The 22360-nt window shown below is 44.5% G+C and overlaps 6 non-coding genes across 6 annotated transcripts; all 6 read right to left on the reverse strand.

The window, feature by feature from the left end:
* Positions 1 to 353: 353 nt before the first annotated feature.
* TRNAS-AGA (transfer RNA serine (anticodon AGA)) lies at positions 354 to 435 on the reverse strand. The gene has a single exon. It is a non-coding gene; the product is annotated as a tRNA-Ser (tRNA).
* Positions 436 to 1934: 1499 nt separating this feature from the next.
* TRNAH-GUG (transfer RNA histidin (anticodon GUG)) lies at positions 1935 to 2006 on the reverse strand. The gene has a single exon. It is a non-coding gene; the product is annotated as a tRNA-His (tRNA).
* Positions 2007 to 4876: 2870 nt separating this feature from the next.
* TRNAH-GUG (transfer RNA histidin (anticodon GUG)) lies at positions 4877 to 4948 on the reverse strand. Its single transcript has one exon. It is a non-coding gene; the product is annotated as a tRNA-His (tRNA).
* Positions 4949 to 7818: 2870 nt separating this feature from the next.
* Positions 7819 to 7890, reverse strand: TRNAH-GUG (transfer RNA histidin (anticodon GUG)). The gene has a single exon. It is a non-coding gene; the product is annotated as a tRNA-His (tRNA).
* Positions 7891 to 9166: 1276 nt separating this feature from the next.
* Positions 9167 to 9248, reverse strand: TRNAY-AUA (transfer RNA tyrosine (anticodon AUA)). The gene has a single exon. It is a non-coding gene; the product is annotated as a tRNA-Tyr (tRNA).
* Positions 9249 to 10747: 1499 nt separating this feature from the next.
* TRNAH-GUG (transfer RNA histidin (anticodon GUG)) lies at positions 10748 to 10819 on the reverse strand. The gene has a single exon. It is a non-coding gene; the product is annotated as a tRNA-His (tRNA).
* Between the last annotated feature and the right edge of the window lie 11541 nt (positions 10820 to 22360).

Genomic DNA, 22360 nt, shown 5'->3' on the forward strand with positions numbered 1-22360 from the left:
GTTAAGCTTGTAACACTGGGGGGAATAGAAAAGAAAATGCAGTTTTATGAAGTGTGTTTGCCTAATCCAGCTAGCACTTTTATTTTATTTCTCTATTTGCTACTTTTATTGGTAAAGTAAGTTTCAAGTGCATGCACAGGTATGACCGAGAGAGCCAGGGTATAATAATTTGAAGCGTTTGCACCAGCGCTAATGAAGGACGAGAGTTATAGCAAAGATATGAAAGGGGGAGCGATAATAATTAAGTGATATTGCAATAGTGACACCAAAATAAGCCACCTATTTATAAAACTGACATGGAAGAAATACTAAAGGTTAACTTCTGAAATTGTAGCCGATGTTAAAAAGATTCTCGTTGTCGGCAGGATTCGAACCTGCGCGGGGAGACCCCAATGGATTTCTAGTCCATCGCCTTAACCGCTCGGCCACAACAACTGACTGTGAGGCATGTGCACATAATCTGTATGCAAGTTTTCAAGGTGTCCCACAGCAAATTCCTGATATTCTGCAATGCACTTTTTAAAAATAATGTTTTTTTCAGCAGGCACATTCTCTCCTAAAAACAAAAATTGCATGCGTATATCTCTAGTTTGGAATACCATAGGCTTGCATGCATACTCTCATGGGTCACTCAAGTTTTTTGGACCCTATTGCACTCTGTTTTCGTGCTGCTTTTAGTATATGGCCCATATTACAGAAGTCTACCATCTTTGAGTATTTGAGGCTCCTTTGTAAGTGCTTTATATTTTTTCCTTGAAGAGCTATATAATAAAGGGGTCCGGGAAAGATTGCATTTATGGAAGATAAAAGAAGGCCCACTTGTCTCACCAAATGCTGTAGCGAAACCTGATGTTTTACTCATGTTATCCTTAGTTCGTTTTTGTTAGACCTTGCATACTTAAGGTGGTCCCAACCCCACCTTATTGCTTTTCACCTCCGCATTTTGCTGTATCTTTTTGTTGGCCTTAGGACTCTGATCACTTTATCGCTACTAATCAGTGCTGAAGTGCACGTGCTTCTTCCCTAATCATGTGTATAATTGGAGTATACCTGACTGACAGATTTAATTTACTTGAAAGCCCCTTGTAAAGCGGTATACCATATACCCAGGGACTGATTGTGCCGCCCAAAGAAATAGCATTTCAAACCTGTCTCAAGCCTGCTACTGCAGTGCCTGTGCTGCAGTGTACTGCCACTTCGACTTGGCATTTAAAACTACTTGCCAAGCCTTAAACTCCAATTTTATTTCATATCAGTAATCCCTAAGGTAGGCCCTAAGTAGTCCTAGGGGCATCATGCTATGTAAGTAAAAGGTAAGACATGTACTGTGGTAGTTTGTATGTCTTAGTAGTATCAAACAGTCTATTACATTTTTCACTACTGTGAGGTCTGCCCCTCTCATAGATTAGCATTGGGTATTCCCTTATACTTTTTGGGGGGTAATTCCATATCAGAGAGGAGAAGCTTTATTTATTTATTGATAAATCCTATCTACTGGTGAGGTTAGATTTAATCTTACTATTGTATAAATGCCATTTTTAGAGAGTGAGTATTTCTCTGCACTTACTGCTCTATTTGCATGAAAACCTGTCTTCAATTGACATCTGGATTGGGCTGCGAGACAGCTACATATGTGCATTCCCTGTAGACAGCCACAACACAGGTCACTCAACTGCAACTGCATTCATCTGCATTCTGATTGGCCTGGGGGAGAGCTCCGCTCCCCTTACCGCAAATATGTTCAAGAACGATAATTTATGTCAGTAAGTACAGTATACCTACATCTTATAATCATGTGTGTTTAAATAATTTGTCGTTAGATCGTTTAAATATTGAAAAGGATCTGTTTTTAATAGACATTTTACAAAAACAACTGGTACATTTGGGAATTCTGTAAAGGAAAAACCCAACTGCCGTGACATTGCCAACCACAATGCCGTGACTCGGATTCGAACCGAGGTTGCTGCGGCCACAACGCAGAGTACTAACCACTATACGATCACGGCAAGCTACTTGGGCTCAATAACATACAGTGACATGAAGAAATTATAATTCGGAACACTCAGGGGTACTCCTGTGATAGGCTGAATGTGTTCATTGCTTCCTCATTCTTTATACAAAGGCTTTATCTCCTCAGTGGTTGATAGGCTGAAAACGTTTCCTGGCCGCCTGCTTGTGAACTGGCAGGAGTCAAAGATCACACATACACTGGTGGGCCTGTGATGGGACACCAATGCAGAGAAACACACCTGGCGCAGATATTCTATTCTGTTTATTAGACCTGCATCTCCCCTGTGCCTCCTCAAGCCATCTGTATGTGAAGCAAGAAAGAGATAAGGAACGGTCCATCTACACTTTTATTGGGAGGATGCTGCCGTGAGCTCATCCCAGCTAATCACACAAACAGCAGTAAAGCAAGATAACTACAAAGTTAGGGGGGACTGCATGGTTAGGTTTTTGAGGAATTATTGAAACTGACCTCAGTGACCCATAATCAGAGCTGTGGCTAATGACTGCATGCCTAATTATGATGAAGCAAGCACCATGGCTCGTAGGGGCCCCACAACACACTTTTCTTAGCTCATTGAATTAAAGTATAAACTTCTGCCATGTGTGAGTGGTAAAGGCTTGTTAATTTTGTTGCTTTTCAAATTCACGTCTGACAACAAGACGAAGGAACATTGGGGCATCAGACGCTTTGGAAAGTAGCCACCAACCGCAGAGAAAGAGAGAAAGAGGGAAAAGACAGTATGAGGTGTGGAGAAAACAGCAGCAGGTACAAGGAGCTCAAATGAGATTAATGGCGCCTAAATAGAGCACGTAAAGGAACAGTTACAAATCTAAGAAAAGGGAAAGAAAAGACTAGGAAAAAACACAGAAAGAGCCTGTAGATGAAATTCTCTTCCAGGGACAGCAGGTTAAGAGAAATTACACAGGGAGCAGTTAAGCTTGTAACACGGGGGAGAATAGAAAAGAAAATGCAGTTTTATGAAGTGTGTTTGCCCAATCCAGCTAGCGCTTTTATTTTATTTCTCTATTTGCTTCTTTTATTGGTAAAGTAAGTTTCAGGTGCATGCACAGGTATGACCGAGAGAGCCAGGGTATAATAATTTGAAGCGTTTGCACCAGAGCTAATGAAGGACGAGAGTTATAGCAAAGATATGAAAGGGGGAGCGATAATAAATATGTGATATGGCAATAGTGACACCAAAATAAGCCACCTATTTATAAAACTGACATGGAAGAAATACTAAAGGTTATCTTCTGAAATTGTAGCCGATGTTAAAAAGATTCTCGTTGTCGGCAGGATTCGAACCTGCGCGGGAAGACCCCAATGGATTTCTAGTCCATTGCCTTAATCACTCGGCCACAACAACTGACTGTAAGGCGTGTGCACATAATCCGTATGCAAGTTTTGAAGGTGTCCCACAGCAAATTCCTGATATTCTGCAATGCACTTTTTAAAAATAATGTTTTTTTTAGCAGGCACATTCTCTCCTAAAAACAAAAATTGCATGCGTATATCTCTAGTTTGGAATACCATAGGCTTGCATGCATACTCTCATGGGTCACCCAAGTTTTTTGGACCCTATGGCACTCTGTTTTCATGCTGCTTTTAGTATATGGCCCATATTACAGAAGTCTACCATCTTTGAGTATTTGAGGCTCCTTTGTAAGTGCTTTATATTTTTTCCTTGAAGAGCTATATAATAAAGGGGTCCGGGAAAGATTGCATTTATGGAAGATAAAAGAAGGCCCACTTGTCTCACCAAATGCTGTAGAGAAACCTGATGTTTTACTCATGTTATCCTTAGTTCGTTTTTGTTAGACCTTGCATTCTTAAGGTGGTCCCAACCCCCCCTTATTGCTTTTCACCTCCGCATTTTGCTGTATCTTTTTGTTGGCCTTAGGACTCTGATCACTTTATCGCTACTAATCAGTGCTGAAGTGCACATGCTTCTTCCCTAATCATGTGTATAATTGGAGTATACCTGACTGACAGATTTAATTTACTTGAAAGCCCCTTGTAAAGTGGTATACCATATACCCAGGGACTGATTGTGCCGCCCAAAGAAATAGCATTTCAAACCTGTCTCAAGCCTGCTACTGCAGTGCCTGTGCTGCAGTGTACTGCCACTTCGGCTTGGCATTTAAAACTACTTGCTAAGCCTTAAACTCCAATTTTATTACATATCAGTAACCCCTAAGGTAGGCCCTAAGTAGTCCTAGGGGCATCATGCTATGTAAGTAAAAGGTAAGACATTTACTGTGGTAGTTTGTATGTCCTAGTAGTATCAAACAGTCTATTACATTTTTCACTACTGTGAGGTCTGCCCCTCTCATAGGTCAGCATTGGGTATTCCCTTATACTTTTTGGGGGGTAATTCCATATCAGAGAGGAGAAGCTTTATTTATTTATTGATAAATCCTATCTACTGGTGAGGTTGGATTTCATCTTACTATTGTATAAATGACATTTTTAGAGAGTGAGCATTTCTCTGCACTTACTGCTCTATTTGCATGAAAACCTGTCTTCAATTGACGTCTGGATTGGGCTGCGAGACAGCTACATATGTGCATTCCCTGTAGACAGCCACAACACAGGTCACTCAACTGCAACTGCATTCATCTGCATTCTGATTGGCCTGGGGGAGAGCTCCGCTCCCCTTACCGCAAATATGTTCAAGAACGATAATTTATGTCAGTAAGTACAGTATACCTACATCTTATAATCATGTGTGTTTAAATAATTTGTCGTTAGATCGTTTAAATATTGAAAACGATCTGTTTTTAATAGACATTTTACAAAAACAACTGGTACATTTGGGAATTCTGTAAAGGAAAAACCCAACTGCCATGACATTGCCAACCACAATGCCGTGACTCGGATTCGAACCGAGGTTGCTGCGGCCACAACGCAGAGTACTAACCACTATACGATCACGGCGAGCTACTTGGGCTCAATAACGTACAGAGACATGAAGAAATTATAATTCGGAACACTCAGGGCTACTCCTGTGATAGGCTGAATGTGTTCATTGCTTCCTCATTCCTTATACAAAGGCTTTATCTCCTCAGTGGTTGATAGGCTGAAACCGTTTCCTGGCCGCCTGCTTGTGAACTCGCAGGAGTCAAAGATCACACATACACTGGTGGGCCTGTGATAGGACACCAATGCAGAGAAACACACCTTGCGCAGATATTCTATTCTGTTTATTAGACCTGCATCTCCACTGTACCTCCTCAAGCCATCTGTATGTGAAGCAAGAAAGAGTTAAGGAGCGGTCCATCTACACTTTTATTGGGCGGATGCTGCCGTGAGCTCCTCCCAGCTAATCACACAAACAGCAGTAAAGCAAGATAACTACACAGTTAGGGGGGACTGCATGGTTAGGTTTTTGAGGAATTATTGAAACTGACCTCAGTGACCCATAATCAGAGCTGTGGCTAATGACTGCATGCCTAATTATGATGAAGCAAGCACCATGGCTCGTAGGGGCCCCACAACACACTTTTCTTAGCTCATTGAATTAAAGTATAAACTTCTGCCATGTGTGAGTGGTAAAGGCTTGTTAATTTTGTTGCTTTTCAAATTCACGTCTGACAACAAGACGAAGGAACATTGGGGCATCAGACGCTTTGGAAAGTAGCCACCAACCGCAGAGAAAGAGAGAAAGAGGGAAAAGACAGCATGAGGTGTGGAGAAAACAGCAGCAGGTACAAGGAGCTCAAATGAGATTAATGGCGCCTAAATAGAGCACATAAAGGAACAGTTACAAATCTAAGAAAAGGGAAAGAAAAGGCTAGGAAAAAACACAGAAAGAGCCTGTAGATGAAATTCTCTTCCAGGGACAGCAGGTTAAGAGAAATTACACAGGGAGCAGTTAAGCTTGTAACACGGGGGAGGATAGAAAAGAAAATGCAGTTTTATGAAGTGTGTTTGCCTAATCCAGCTAGCACTTTTATTTTATTTCTCTATTTGCTTCTTTTATTGGTAAAGTAAGTTTCAAGTGCATGCGCAGGTATGACCGAGAGAGCCAGGGTATAATAATTTGAAGCGTTTGCACCAGCGCTAATGAAGGACGAGAGTTATAGCAAAGATATGAAAGGGGGAGCGATAATAAATATGTGATATGGCAATAGTGACACCAAAATAAGCCACCTATTTATAAAACTGACATGGAAGAAATACTAAAGGTTAAATTCTGAAATTGTAGCCGATGTTAAAAAGATTCTCGTTGTCGACAGGATTCGAACCTGCGCGGGGAGACCCCAATGGATTTCTAGTCTATTGCCTTAACCACTCGGCCACAACAACTGACTGTAAGGCATGTGCACATAATCTGTATGCAAGTTTTCAAGGTGACCCACAGCAAACTCCTGATATTCTGCAATGCACTTTTTAAAAATAATGTTTTTTTCAGCAGGCACATTCTCTCCTAAAAACAAAAATTGCATGCGTATACCTCTATTTTGGAATACTATAGGCTTGCATGCATACTCTCATGGGTCACTCAAGTTTTTTGGACCCTATTGCACTCTGTTTTCGTGCTGCTTTTAGTCTATGGCCCATATTACAGAAGTCTACCATCTTTGAGTATTTGAGGCTCCTTTGTAAGTGCTTTATCTTTTTTCCTTGAAGAGCTATATAATAAAGGGGTCTGGGAAAGATTGCATTTATGGAAGATAAAAGAAGGCCCACTTGTCTCACCAAATGCTGTAGCGAAACCTGATGCTTTACTCATGTTATCCTTAGTTCGTTTTTGTTAGACCTTGCATTCTTAAGGTTGTCCCAACCCCACCTTATTGCTTTTCACCTCCTCATTTTGCTGTATCTTTTTGTGGGCCTTAGGACTCTGATCACTTTATCGCTACTAATCAGTGCTGAAGTCCACGTGCTTCTTCCCTAATCATGTGTATAATTGGAATATACCTGACTGACAGATTTAATTTACTTGAAAGCCCCTTGTAAAGTGGTATACCATATACCCAGGGACTGATTGTGCCGCCCAAAGAAATAGCATTTCAAACCTGTCTCAAGCCTGCTACTGCAGTGCCTGTGCTGCGGTGTACTGCCACTTCGACTTGGCATTTAAAACTACTTGCCAAGCCTTAAACTCCAATTTTATTACATATCAGTAACCCCTAAGGTAGGCCCTAAGTAGTCCTAGGGGCATCATGCTATGTAAGTAAAAGGTAAGACATGTACTGTGGTAGTTTGTATGTCTTAGTAGTATCAAACAGTCTATTACATTTTTCACTACTGTGAGGTCTGCCCCTCTCATAGGTTAGCATTGGGTATTCCCTTATACTTTTTGGGGGGTAATTCCATATCAGAGAGGAGAAGCTTTATTTATTTATTGATAAATCCTATCTACTGGTGAGGTTAGATTTAATCTTACTATTGTATAAATGCCATTTTTAGAGAGTGAGTATTTCTCTGCACTTACTGCTCTATTTGCATGAAAACCTGTCTTCAATTGACATCTGGATTGGGCTGCGAGACAGCTACATATGTGCATTCCCTGTAGACAGCCACAACACAGGTCACTCAACTGCAACTGCATTCATTTGCATTCTGATTGGCCTGGGGGAGAGCTCCGCTCCCCTTACCGCAAATATGTTCAAGAACGATAATTTATGTCAGTAAGTACAGTTTACCTACATCTTATAATCATGTGTGTTTAAATAATTTGTCGTTAGATCGTTTAAAGAATGAAAAGGATCTGTTTTTAATAGACATTTTACAAAAACAACTGGTACATTTGGGAATTCTGTAAAGGAAAAACCCAACTGCCGTGACATTGCCAACCACAATGCCGTGACTCGGATTCGAACCGAGGTTGCTGCGGCCACAACGCAGAGTACTAACCACTATACGATCACGGCGAGCTACCTTTGGACAATAACGTACAGTGACATCAAGAAATTATAATTCGGAACACTCAGGGCTACCTCTGTGATAGGCTGAATGTGTTCATTGCTTCCTCATTCCTTATACAAAGGCTTTATCTCCTCAGTGGTTGATAGGCTGAAACCGTTTCCTGGCCGCCTGCTTGTGAACTGGCAGGAGTCAAAGATCACACATACACTGGTGGGCCTGTGATGGGACACCAATGCAGAGAAACACACCTGGCGCAGATATTCTATTCTGTCTATTAGACCTGCATCTGCCCTGTACCTCCTCAAGTCATCTGTATGTTAAGCAAGAAAGAGTTAAGGAGTGGTCCATCGACACTTTTATTGGGAGGATGCTGCCGTGAGCTCCTCCCAGCTAATCACACAAACAGCAGTAAAGCAAGATAACTACACAGTTAGGGGGGACTGCATGGTTAGGTTTTTTGAGGAATTATTGAAACTGACCTCAGTGACCCATAATCAGAGCTGTGGCTAATGACTGCATGCCTTATTATGAATGAGCAAGCACCATGGCTCGTAGGGGCCCCACAATACACTTTTCTTAGCTCATTGAATTAAAGTATAAACTTCTGCCATGTGTGAGTGGTAAAGGCTTGTTAATTTTGTTGCTTTTCAAATTCACGTCTGAAAACAAGATGAAGGAACATTGGGGCATCAGACGCTTTGGAAAGTAGCCACCAACAGCAGAGAAAGAGAGAAAGAGGGAAAAGACAGTATGAGGTGTGGAGAAAACAGCAGCAGGTACAAGGAGCTCAAATGAGATTAATGGCGCCTAAATAGAGCACGTAAAGGAACAGTTACAAATCTAAGAAAAGGTAAAGAAAAGACTAGGAAAAAACACAGAAAGAGCTTGTAGATGAAATTCTCTTCCAGGAACAACAGGTTAAAAGAAATTAAACAGGGAGCAGTTAAGCTTGTAACACGGGGGCGAATAGAAAAGAAAATGCCGTTTTATGAAGTGTGTTTGCCTAATCCAGCTAGCACTTTTAATTTATTTCTCTATTTGCTTCTTTTATTGGTAAAGTAAATTTCAAGTGCATGCACAGGTATTACTGAGAGAGCCAGGGTATAATAATTTGAAGCGTTTGCACCAGCGCTAATGAAGGACGAGAGTTATAGCAAAGATATGAAAGGGGAAGCGATAATAAATATGTGACACCAAAATAAGCCACCTATTTATAAAACTGACATGGAAGAAATACTAAAGGTTAACTTCTGAAATTGTAGCCGATGTTAAATAGATTCTCGTTGTTGGCAGAATTCGAACCTGCGCGGGGAGACCCCAATGGATTTATAGTCCATCGCCTTAACCACTCGGCCACAACAACTGACTGTAAGATGTGTGCACATAATCTGTATGCAAGTTTTCAAGGTGTCCCACAGCAAATTCCTGATATTCTGCAATGCACTTTTTAAAAATAATGTTTTTTTCAGCAGGCACATTCTCTCCTAAAAACAAAAATTGCATGCTTATATCTCTAGTTTGGAATACCATAGGCTTGCATGCATACTCTCATGGGTCACTCAAGTTTTTTGGACCCTATTGCACTCTGTTTTCGTGCTGCTTTTAGTATATGGCCCGTATTACAGAAGTCTACCATCTTTGAGTATTTCATGCTCCTTTGTAAGTGCTTTATATTTTTTCCTTGAAGAGCTATATAATAAAGGGGTCCGGTAAAGATTGCATTTATGGAAGATAAAAGAAGGCCCACTTGTCTCACCAAATGCTGTAGAGAAATCTGATGTTTTACTCATGTTATCCTTAGTTCATTTTTGTTAGACCTTGCATTCTTAAGGTGGTCCCAACCCCACCTTATTGCTTTTCACCTCCGCATTTTGCTGCATCTTTTTGTTGGCCTTAGGACTCTGATCACTTTATCGCTACTAATCAGTGCTGAAGTGCACGTGCTTCTTCCCTAATCATGTGTATAATTGGAGTATACCTGACTGACAGATTTAATTTACTTGAAAGCCCCTTGTAAAGTGGTATACCATATACCCAGGGACTGATTGTGCCGCCCAAAGAAATAGCATTTCAAACCTGTCTCAAGCCTGCTACTGCAGTGCCTGTGCTGCAGTGTACTGCCACTTCGACTTGGCATTTAAAACTACTTGCGAAGCCTTAAACTCCAATTTTATTACATATCAGTAACCCCTAAGGTAGGCCCTAGGTAGTCCTAGGGGCATCATGCTATGTAAGTAAAAGGTAAGACATGTACTGTGGTAGTTTGGATGTCCTAGTAGTATCAAACAGTCTATTACATTTTTCACTACTGTGAGGTCTGCCCCTCTCATGGGTTAGCATTGGGTATTCCCTTATACTTTTTGGGTGGTAATTCCATATCAGAGAGGAGAAGCTTTATTTATTTATTGATAAATCCTATCTACTGGTGAGGTTGGATTTAATCTTACTATTGTATAAATGACATTTTTAGAGAGTGAGCATTTCTCTGCACTTACTGCTCTATTTGCATGAAAACCTGTCTCCAATTGACGTCTGGATTGGGCTGCGAGACAGCTACATATGTGCATTCCCTGTAGACAGCCACAACACAGGTCACTCAACTGCAACTGCATTCATCTGCATTCTGATTGGCCTGGGGGAGAGCTCTGCTCCCCTTACCGCAAATATGTTCAAGAACGATAATTTATATCAGTAAGTACAGTATACCTACATCTTATAATCATGTGTGTTTAAATAATTTGTCGTTAGATCGTTTAAATATTGAAAAGGATCTGTTTTTAATAGACATTTTACAAAAACAACTGGTACATTTGGGAATTCTGTAAAGGAAAAACCCAACTGCCGTGACATTGCCAACCACAATGCCGTGACTCGGAATCGAACCGAGGTTGCTGCGGTCACAACGCAGAGTACTAACCACTATACGATCACGGCGAGCTACTTGGGCTCAATAACGTACAGTGACATGAAGAAATTATAATTCGGAACACTCAGGGCTACTCCTGTGATAGGCTGAATGTGTTCATTGCTTCCTCATTCCTTATACAAAGGCTTTATTTCCTCAGTGGTTGATAGACTGAAACCGTTTCCTGGCCACCTGCATGTGAACTGGAAGGAGTCAAAGATCACACATACACTGGTGGGCCTGTGATGGGACACCAATGCAGAGAAACACACCTGGAACAGATATCCTATTCTGTTTATTAGACCTGCATCTCCCCTGTACCTCCTCAAGCCATCTGTATGTGAAGCAAGAAAGAGTTAAGGAACGGTCCATCTACACTTTTATTGGGAGGATGCTGCCGTGAGCTCCTCCCAGCTAATCACACAAACAGCAGTAAAGCAAGATAACTACACAGTTAGGGGGGACTGCATTGTTAGGTTTTTGAGGAATTATTGAAACTGACCTCAGTGACCCATAATCAGAGCTGTGGCTAATGACTGCATGCCTAATTATGATGAACCAAGCACCATGGCTCGTAGGGGCCCCACAACACACTTTTCTTAGCTCATTGAATTAAAGTATAAACTTCTGCCATGTGTGAGTGGTAAAGGCTTGTTAATTTTGTTGCTTTTCAAATTCACGTCTGACAACAAGACGAAGGAACATTGGGGCATCAGACGCTTTGGAAAGTAGCCACCAACCGCAGAGAACGAGAGAAAGAGGGAAAAGACAGTATGAGGTGTGGAGAAAACAGTAGCAGGTACAAGGAGCTCAAATGAGATTAATGGCGCCTAAATAGAGCACGTAGAGGAACAGTTACAAATCTAAGAAAAGGGAAAGAAAAGACTAGGAAAAAACACAGAAAGAGCTTGTAGATGAAATTCTCTTCCAGGAACAGCAGGTTAAGAGAAATTACACAGGGAGCAGTTAAGCTTGTAACACGGGGGAGAATAGAAAAGAAAATGCAGTTTTATGAAGTGTGTTTGCCTAATCCAGCTAGCACTTGTATTTTATTTCTCTATTTGCTTCTTTTATTGGTAAAGTAAGTTTCAAGTGCATGCACAGGTATGACCGAGAGAGCCAGGGTATAATAATTTGAAGCGTTTGCACCAGCGCTAATGAAGGACGAGAGTTATAGCAAAGATATGAAAGGGGGAGCGATAATAAATATGTGATATGGCAATAGTGACACCAAAATAAGCCACCTATTTATAAAACTGACATGGAAGAAATACTAAAGGTTAACTTCTGAAATTGTAGCAGATGTTAAAAAAAATCTCCTTGTCGGCAGGATTCGAACCTGCGCAGGGAGACCCCAATGGATTTCTAGTCCATCGCCTGAACCACTCGGCCACAACAACTGAATGTAAGGCATGTGCACATAATCTGTATGCAAGTTTTCAAGGTGTCCCACAGCAAATTCCTGATATTCTGCAATGCACTTTTTAAAAATAATGTTTTTTTCAGCAGGCACATTCTCTCCTAAAAACAAAAATTGCAGGCGTATATCTCTAGTTTGGATTACCATAATCTTGCATGCATACTCTCATGGGTCACTCAAGTTTTTTGGACCCTATTGCACTCTGTTTTCGTGCTGCTTTTAGTATATGGCCCATATTACAGAAGTCTACCATCTTTGAGTATTTGAGGCTCCTTTGTAAGTGCTTTATATTTTTTTCCTTGAAGAGCTATATAATAAAGGGGTCCGGGAAAGATTCCATTTATGGAAGATAAAAGAAGGCCCACTTGTCTCACCAAATGCTGTAAAGAAACCTGATGTTTTACTCATGTTATCCTTAGTTCGTTTTTGTTAGACCTTGCATTCTTAAGGTGGTCCCAACCCCACCTTATTGCTTTTCACCTCCGCATTTTGCTGTATCTTTTTGTTGGCCATAGGACTCTGATCACTTTATCGCTACTAATCAGTGCTGAAGTGCACGTGCTTCTTCCCTAATCATGTGTATAATTGGAGTATACCTGACTGACAGATTTAATTTACTTGAAAGCCCCTTGTAAAGTGGTATACCATATACCCAGGGACTGATTGTGCCGCCCAAAGAAATAGCATTTCAAACATGTCTCAAGCCTGCTACTGCAGTGCCTGTGCTGCAGTGTACTGCCACTTCGACTTGGCATTTAAAACTACTTGCCAAGCCTTAAACTCCAATTTTATTACATATCAGTAACCCCTAAGGTAGGCCCTAGGTAGTCCTAGGGGCATCATGCTATGTAAGTAAAAGGTAAGACATGTACTGTGGTAGTTTGTATGTCCTAGTAGTATCAAACAGTCTATTACATTTTTCACTACTGTGAGGTCTGCCCCTGTCATAGGTTAGCATTGGGTATTCCCTTATACTTTTTGGGGGGTAATTCCATATCAGAGAGGAGAAGCTTTATTTATTTATTGATAAATCCTATCTACTGGTGAGGTTGGATTTAATCTTACTATTGTATAAATGCCATTTTTAGAGAGTGAACATTTCTCTGCACTTACTGCTCTATTTGCATGAAAACCTGTCTCCAATTGACCTCTGGATTGGGCTGCGAGACAGCTACATATGTGCATTCCCTGTAGACAGCCACAACACAGGTCACTCAATTGCAACTGCATTCATCTGCATTCTGGTTGGCCTGGGGGAGAGCTCCGCTCCCCTTACCGCAAATATGTTCAAGAACGATAATTTATGTCAGTAAGTACAGTATACCTACATCTTATAATCATGTGTGTTTAAATAATTTGTCGTTAGATCGTTTAAATATTGAAAAGGATCTGTTTTTAATAGACATTTTACAAAAACAACTGGTACATTTGGGAATTCTGTAAAGGAAAAACCCAACTGCCGTGACATTGCCAACCACAATGCCGTGACTCGGAATCGAACCGAGGTTGCTGCGGTCACAACGCAGAGTACTAACCACCATACGATCACGGCGAGCTACTTGGGCTCAATAACGTACAGTGACATGAAGAAATTATAATTCGGAACACTCAGGGCTACTCCTGTGATAGGCTGAATGTGTTCATTGCTTCCTCATTCCTTATACAAAGGCTTTATTTCCTCAGTGGTTGATAGGCTGAAACCGTTTCCTGGCCACCTGCATGTGAACTGGAAGGAGTCAAAGATCACACATACACTGGTGGGCCTGTGATGGGACACCAATGCAGAGAAACACACCTGGCACAGATATCCTATTCTGTTTATTAGACCTGCATCTCCCCTGTACCTCCTCAAGCCATCTGTATGTGAAGCAAGAAAGAGTTAAGGAACGGTCCATCTACACTTTTATTGGGAGGATGCTGCCGTGAGCTCCTCCCAGCTAATCACACAAACAGCAGTAAAGCAAGATAACTACACAGTTAGGGGGGACTGCATGGTTAGGTTTTTGAGGAATTATTGAAACTGACCTCAGTGACCCATAATCAGAGCTGTGGTGTAGGAGAGTAGGGTCTGCTATCCTATGGTCACCCCAAATTTTTGCTTTTTGCTTCACTGGTTTCTGACTTAATGTGGCTGTGGGCCTGCTAATCAGACCCACAGCCTGCTGTTCTCTCTCTAAATTGATGCCCATGCACTCTAGGTGCATTACGAATTGGAACTGGTTCACCTTATGAGCCCCTGTAATAGTGCACCCTAGGTGCCCAGGGCATAGGTGTATCCAAGGCCTACCAGGGGCTGCAGCACGTATTGTGCCACCCCTGGCCTGGCCTCCATCTGTGACACAACTGGCTGATCACTCAGCTGGGGTAAGTCGGTGTAACCACCTCTTACTTAGGTACAGTATGTCTGTGCCTAACCCTAAACTGGACACATATGTTCCTATCAGCCACTCCTATGGAAGGCCTCATCAATCCTGGAGGCAGAGTGCTTGGAAATATGTGAGATGGTGCTCTAGCATGAGCTGAGCCTGTCTGCAGCTGTCGGGAACCACTCCCTAAGCTGTTCCGGGATATTGCCATACCATATACTCTTAAGTGCATTATAATCCTCGCGGTTAAATGCTATCTTTGGTTTGGCTTTATCAAAACATGTCGAGTAAGGTGTCATACGAATTGGAATACTATCCCCTCGCCAATTCTGGCGACGGGGATAGCATTCCACCCTTCTAGAGGGACACGACATGTGTGTAGCCTTAACCCCGGTTAAAGTTAAACAGAGCCTCAGCTTCACAAAATGGACGCTGCCACCACAGACACAAGTCTGGCCTCCTGCTGCTGACCGAAACTCGGCAGATGGTGGCCTGGACAAAGGGTTTCCTGCCTTGGGAGGTGCGAGCACCACCCCAGACAGGATTTTGTGTATTAGGTAGGACAGGGCTGAAAAGAATCAGACATGCCCGGGGCACACAAGGTGTCCCCGTGCATAGGCCAGTCCAAACCGGTTCTGGGGCCTTCCAGCCCCAGTCCTGGCGCGGAGCTGGACAAAGGAAAGGGGGTGTAACCGCCCCCCTTCCTGGTTCCTCCCAGAGGAGGGACCTAGTAGGTGATCCACCCCCTAGATTGGAATAAGAGGGGGAGCAGTGCCATTGCACAGCAGATCATCCCGAAATCAACTTAAACTAAGAAGAAGACTGGACTTCGACATTCTGCTGCACAGAAGACTGAAGAAGAATCTCCCTTGTGGCCAAGGAGTGACCACCCTGTGAACACAGGTACCAACCAGCAACTCGACGTCTGCTTTGCCGCCGCCTCCCGCCGGAGCCCGAGCCCAGAGCCCGACAAGAACCAGATTCCCAGACCTCTCAGAGCCCGATCCACAGTCCCTGCAAAGAAGGGACCCGTGGAGGCACCGAGTGACGTGGGACCGGACCTCTTGGAAGACACTCGTAAAGCTGACTGCGCAGCTTCTGAGGCATCCTCGACGTTGTGCTTTGGGGACTGAGAACCCCCACCACCGAGCAGCCCTTGCACCGAAGATCAGCCCCCCAGCATCTCCACGATCTGCGTGGGGCCCTTTTGCACTGTGCCACTCGACGCGCCATCCCGGCCACTAGCCACGCGGCCAGCGGCCATCTTGGCGACGAACCCGAAGATTTAAACAGCAGGTCTGGTTGCTCCAGACCTACCCAAGCTCCTGTGAAAAGGAGCACCCGCTCTGACCTTGCTGGTCCGAGTGAACAGCATCTTTCAACTCCTGCGTGGCTTGCATTTGCCAAGGCCTGTTTGCTCCGATCAGGTCGCCGACACCGCCAACAGCGAGAAGCCTACGTGGGACAGCTCGTGACCGACTCCTGGACGTCCTCGACCCCGGGTATCCACGTGGCTGCAGAAAGAAGCTACCCGACAACGCCTGTTTGCACCCGACATCACCTGGTTCCACTCTGGTTCCACGGCAGTCACTGGCTAGTGACTTTGAACACTGTCCCCTCTGCTTTCAGGTCTTCACATCTACAGATCCACCCTTGGATCCACCGGAACTCTTCTCATCGAGCCGCCTGCAGCATCTCCTGCTCCAAGCACCATCGACCAGCGTGACGAAACCCGACACATCTTCGACCCTGTGCACCCGCTTCCTGTGGGTGAGGTAACTCAGCTCCGCCGGTGCTCCTGCACTGGTACACATCCCAAGGGCCTGTGTTTTAAGTTTCAGCTCCGTAGGTCACTCGGAAGGTTCCTAACTTTCTAACTTTGTGCTTTTTACGCACCATAGACTTTGTATTGAGAAGTGCGTGCACTTTGAACACTGCACCCGAGTCCCGTGGGCCTTTCCCGACTTAGCTAACTCCAGTCTCGAATAGCTCCAGCGATTCCCAAGGCCCTAGGCCTCTTCACTTTCCTCCTGGTATCTCTTATACCACTTATTTAGTATATGGTTTAGGTGGCCCCTAGGGCTCATCCATATTGTGCAACTTTTGTGTATTTTAAACTGTCTTGTGATTTTACGCTTGTGCTTCTGTGCTCATAAAGAGTCCAGGGGATTTTATAGTTAATAAATCAATATATATTTTCAATATATATCTGTGTGGTGTCCCTTTCATTTGGTATTCAAGGGGGTTGTGTATGGTATAACAGCTGGCTTCACATGCCTTTCAGAGTTTAGCCTAAGACTGCTTTGTCCACGTTACCACTAGGATAACTGGTCTACAAGGTTGAATTACAACCATCATCATAAGGGTTGCTTGGCATGGTACAAAGTGATCACTAGAATTAGTGAGCATTATATACCAGGCCAACTTCTCACATTGGTGAGCAGCGGATTGGGATCTGAGCTTGCTGTTGTTTTACCATTACAATCTTTGAGATTATCATTTGAAAGATCATACAGGTACCTGCTAGGTACATATAAAACAAGACTAGTATACTTAAGTTCTACTGAACTTAGTTGTTGTAGAGCAAAGGGAGTAGCACACCCTAGCTACAACTACTAGATAGGTTTAGTAGGTAAACACCAGTGTAGGTAGATTGCAACACATCCACCCACACTAGAGCAATGTCTGGAACAGAGGGGTCCAGTGGACTTACTCCTGTTGAGAGTGACCCTCCAAGGGCACCATCCCAGTTTGCTATTTTTCCCTTTAAGGAATTAAGACAGCTTTGTGTCTTAAGGGGTCTGAAGACAGGGCCTACCCCTACTACAGACCACCTAAGAGAGCTCTTGGATCAGTCTGAGGCTCTAAAGACCTCTAAAGCAAACCCCACAGGGAATGCTGAAGGAGGCCATCCTTCAGAGGATGACACTGTAGACACCCCTACCCCTATCATCCTAGTAGATGAGGAAGCCTCCACCACTGGAGCTCCTCAGGTAGATGAAGAGGAAGAAGAAGAAGAGGAGGAGGAGGTGGAAAGCAGTGAGTCAGATGATGACAGAGATAGTCAGGTGCTGGTCAGTAGACTGAACCAGGCTAACTTAAGTCAACTTGGGAATGAATCAGGTAACAACCCATTCAGACCCCCAGGTGGACTTAACCAGGGCCATAGGAGGAGAAGGCATCACTCAGGTGAATCCAACACCTCCCATGTCTCTAGAGGCTCTCATGGTCACTCCAGAAAGGAGATGACTAGCCCTCAGAGAAGGGAACATGAGGCCAAGATGAGAGAGGCTGAGCTTAGGATCCAGAGGCAAGAGTTAGAGGTTGCCCTGGCTAAGGAGAAACTTGCTAGAGCAAGACAGCCTAGAGAGAGTGGGGTAATAGAACCCACTGGTGGCAGCAATATCCACAAGGATAAAGACAGGTCTTTTGATAATAGAAACCTGAGTAAGATTGTGCCCCCCTACAAAGCTGGGGATGACATCCATAAATGGATTACTGCAATGGAGAGAGCCTGCAGAGTACAGCAGATCCCTCAGGAGCAGTGGGCAGCAATCTTGTGGCTCTCCTTTGAAGGTAGAGGCCGAGACAGACTCCTCACAGTTAGTGATGGGGATTCTAGAAACTACCTGGTCCTGAAGAGTGCTCTGATTGATGGGTTAGGCTTAACCACTGAACAGTACAGGTTAATGTTCAGAGATACCCAGAAGACACAGACTCAGGACTGGTCTGAATTTGTTGAGTGTGCCACTAAGGCTCTGGAGGGATGGTTGCTGGGAAGCAAGGTTACAGACTATGAAGGATTGTACAATTTGCTGATGAGAGAACAAATTTTAAATAATTGTCAGAACCAGCAGTTGCATCAACATTTGGTTGACTCAGATTTGACCTCTCCCCAAGAATTGGGAAAGAGGGCAGATAAATGGGTAAGAACCAGAGTTAAGCAAAAGAACCAGAACCAGAACCAGGGTGGTGACCAGAAGAAAACAGACCAGAAGGGTGGGGAGCAGAAAGCTAAAGACCAGAAGTCTTCAACAGGGCCCCAAACTGAGACAGAGGGTGGGTCCCAAACTTCCAAGAAGAAGAAGAAAGAAGGTCAGAAGAAACCCTGGTGTAAAACTTGTAAGAACACCTCTCACTGGACAAGTGAGTGTAAAAAGGGTGGAGCCCCCAACACTGCAGCCCCTAAGGCACCTGCACCCACTAGTACAGTTAGCAGTGTTGGTCCTCAAGCCAAGGGTTTAGTGGGAATCACTTTGGGAACTGAAGGAGATTCTGACCTAGTCAGAACCCTTACACAGGCTGTTCTGGTTTGTGAAGGGGACATAGATTTGACCCCTGACATAAGTCCCAGTAACCTGGGCAAATACAGACAGACACCTTTGATTAACAACAAAGTGGCTCAAGCTTACAGGGACACATGTGCCAGTGTCACTATGGTGACACCTAACTTTGTGGACCCTGGACAATACATGCCAGGCGATGATTACCTGGTGACCAATGCCAGCAATGTCACTACTACACATAGTGTGGCACTTGTTAACTTTTCCTGGGGAGGGGTAACTGGCCTAAAGAAAGTTGTGGTTAGTGCTGATCTCCCAGTAGAATGTTTGTTGGGCAATGACCTGGAGAACTCTCTATGGTCAGAAGTTGAGTACAGGACTCATGCAGAGATGTTAGGGATATCATCACATGTCCTTGCTGTGACCAGGTCACAGGCCAAAAAGTGCCTCTCTGAACCTCAGGTCTTGGATCCTGGAACAATGGACCAAGTACCTCCCAAGAAGAAGAACAGGAGGGTTAAGGCTGTGCCTTCCCAACTGCCTACAAGTGAGGATCAGGCTTCACAGGAAACTGATCTAGAGACCCCTGAAGGAACTGTCCCTGAAGAACTTGAACCTGATCAGGTTGAGTTTCTGGGGACAGGGGGACCTTCTAGGGCAGACTTGGGGCAGGCTCAGTTAACCTGTCCTTCTCTTGAACCCCTCAGACAGCAGGCTGCTGCTGAGGCTGCTGGGAATGCTCAAGGTGCCCATAAAGTATATTGGGACGATGGACTCCTTTATTCAGAGGCTAGAGACCCCAAGCCTGGTGCTACCAGGAGGTTGGTTATACCTCTGCAATTTAGGGGCTTCCTACTCACCTTGGCCCATGATATTCCTTTAGCAGGACACCTAGGCCAGAGCAAGACTTGGGACAGGCTTGTCCCTCACTTTCACTGGCCTCACATGTCTGAAGACACCAAGGAGTTTTGTCGCTCCTGTGAAACCTGCCAAGCCAGTGGTAAAGCAGGTGGAACAACAAAGGCCCCCCTGATACCACTACCTGTGGTGGGGGTTCCCTTTGAGAGAGTGGGGATTGATATTGTTGGTCCAATGGATCCCCCTACAGCATCTGGGCACAGATTCATACTGGTGGTAGTGGATCATGCCACCAGGTACCCAGAGGCAATTCCCCTTAGGACCACAACAGCTCCTGTTGTGGCCAGGGCCTTACTTGGAGTTTTCTCCAGAGTGGGGTTTCCTAAGGAGGTAATATCAGATAGAGGTACCAACTTCATGTCTGGATATTTGACAGCTATGTGGAAGGAATGTGGTGTAAACTACAAGTTCACCACTCCTTATCACCCACAATGCAATGGGCTTGTTGAGAGATTTAACAAGACCCTAAAGGGCATGATTAAAGGATTACCTGAAAAGCTCAGGCGAAGATGGGACATCCTTCTGCCCTGCCTTTTGTTCGCTTACAGAGAGGTCCCTCAAAAGGGGGTTGGATTCAGCCCCTTTGAATTGTTGTTTGGGCACCCTGTAAGAGGACCCCTGTGTCTTGTGAAGGAAGGATGGGAGTTACCTCTCAAAAAGCCTAAACAGGACATAGTGGACTATGTACTTGGTCTCCGCTCCAGGATGGCAGAGTACATGGAAAAGGCATCCAAAAACCTTGAGGCTAGCCAAGAATTACAAAAAGCTTGGCATGACCAAAAGGCTGTCCTTGTTGAATTTCAGCCTGGACAGAAGGTATGGGTGTTGGAGCCAGTGGCCCCAGCAGCACTCCAAGACAAATGGTCTGGACCCCATACAATTCTGGAAAAGAAGGGAGAGGTTACCTACTTGGTGGACCTAGGAACTCCCAGGAGCCCCCACAGGGTGCTCCATGTGAACAGATTGAAGGCATATGTCAGCAGGGCAGACATGGGCTTGCTCATGGCTACAGATGAGGGACAGGAGGAAGAGAGTGACCCTCTCCCAGACCTGCTCACTCAGAACCCTGAGGATGGCTCAGTTGATGGTGTGGCCTTAGGTGGCAGCCTCACTGAACATCAGCAACATGACTGCAGACAAGTTCTACAGGCATACAGGCATATGTTCTCCTTGACCCCCAGTCAGACTAACTGGTGTACCCATGTGGTGGACACTGGTGACAGTCTTCCTGTAAAGAGCAAGATTTACAGGCAACCTGACCACGTCAGGGACTGTATAAAGACTGAGGTGCAAAAGATGCTGGAATTAGGTGTCATTGAGCCTTCAGAGAGCCCCTGGGCTAGCCCAGTGGTTCTGGTCCCCAAACCTCACACCAAAGATGGCAAGAGAGAGATGAGGTTCTGTGTGGATTACAGAGGACTCAATGCTGTCACCAGGACAGATGCACACCCTATTCCAAGGGCAGATGAGCTCATTGACAAGTTGGCTTCTGCCAAATATTTGAGCACATTTGACTTAACAGCTGGCTACTGGCAAATCAGGTTAGCTGAGGAGTCTAAAGCCAAGACAGCATTTTCTACCCCTAGTGGGCATTATCAGTTTGTGGTGATGCCCTTTGGTTTGAAAAATGCACCTGCCACCTTCCAAAGGTTGGTGAACCAAGTCCTCACTGGGTTGGATGACTTTTGTGCAGCTTATCTGGACGATATTGCTGTCTTTAGCTCCACCTGGGAGGATCACCTGATCCACCTGAAGGAAGTGCTTGAGGCTCTGCAGAAGGCAGGCCTCACTATCAAGGCAACAAAGTGCCAGATAGGGCAGAGCAAGGTTGTATACCTGGGCCACCTTGTAGGTGGAGGCCAAGTTCAACCACTGGAGAGTAAGATCCAGACCATCAAGGACTGGTCCCCTCCAACTACCCAGACTCAGGTCAGAGCTTTCTTGGGCCTGACTGGGTACTACAGGAAGTTTGTTAAGAACTATGGGTCCATTGTGACTCCCCTTAATGATCTGACATCCAAGAAGATGCCCAAAAAGGTTCAGTGGACAGAAATCTGTCAAAAGGCATTTGATGACCTGAAGAAGGCCATGTGCTCTGCACCTATCCTGAAGAGTCCTGACTACTCAAGAGAGTTCATTGTCCAAACAGATGCTTCTGAGTTGGGAGTGGGAGCAGTGCTTTCACAGCTTAATGTAGATGGCCAGGACCAGCCCATTGCTTTCATTAGCAGAAGGCTGACCCCCAGAGAGAAACGTTGGTCAGCTATAGAGAGGGAGGCCTTTGCTGTGGTGTGGGCCCTGAAGAAGCTGAGACCATACTTATTTGGCACTCACTTCAAGATTCAGACCGACCATAAGCCCCTCCTATGGCTTAATCAGATGAAGGGTGAAAACCCCAAACTACTCAGGTGGTCCATTTCCCTACAGGGGATGGACTTTACAGTGGAGCACCGCCCAGGGACTGACCATGGCAACGCAGATGGTCTCTCCAGGTACTTCCACTTAGAACATGAAGACACAACTGGTCAAGGTTAGTCTAATGTCCCTGCGTTTGGGGGGGGGTTATGTAGGAGAGTAGGGTCT

The sequence above is a fragment of the Lissotriton vulgaris genome, chromosome 1_1 (assembly GCF_964263255.1).
Source record: "Lissotriton vulgaris chromosome 1_1, aLisVul1.2, whole genome shotgun sequence".
NCBI lineage: Eukaryota > Metazoa > Chordata > Amphibia > Caudata > Salamandridae > Lissotriton > Lissotriton vulgaris.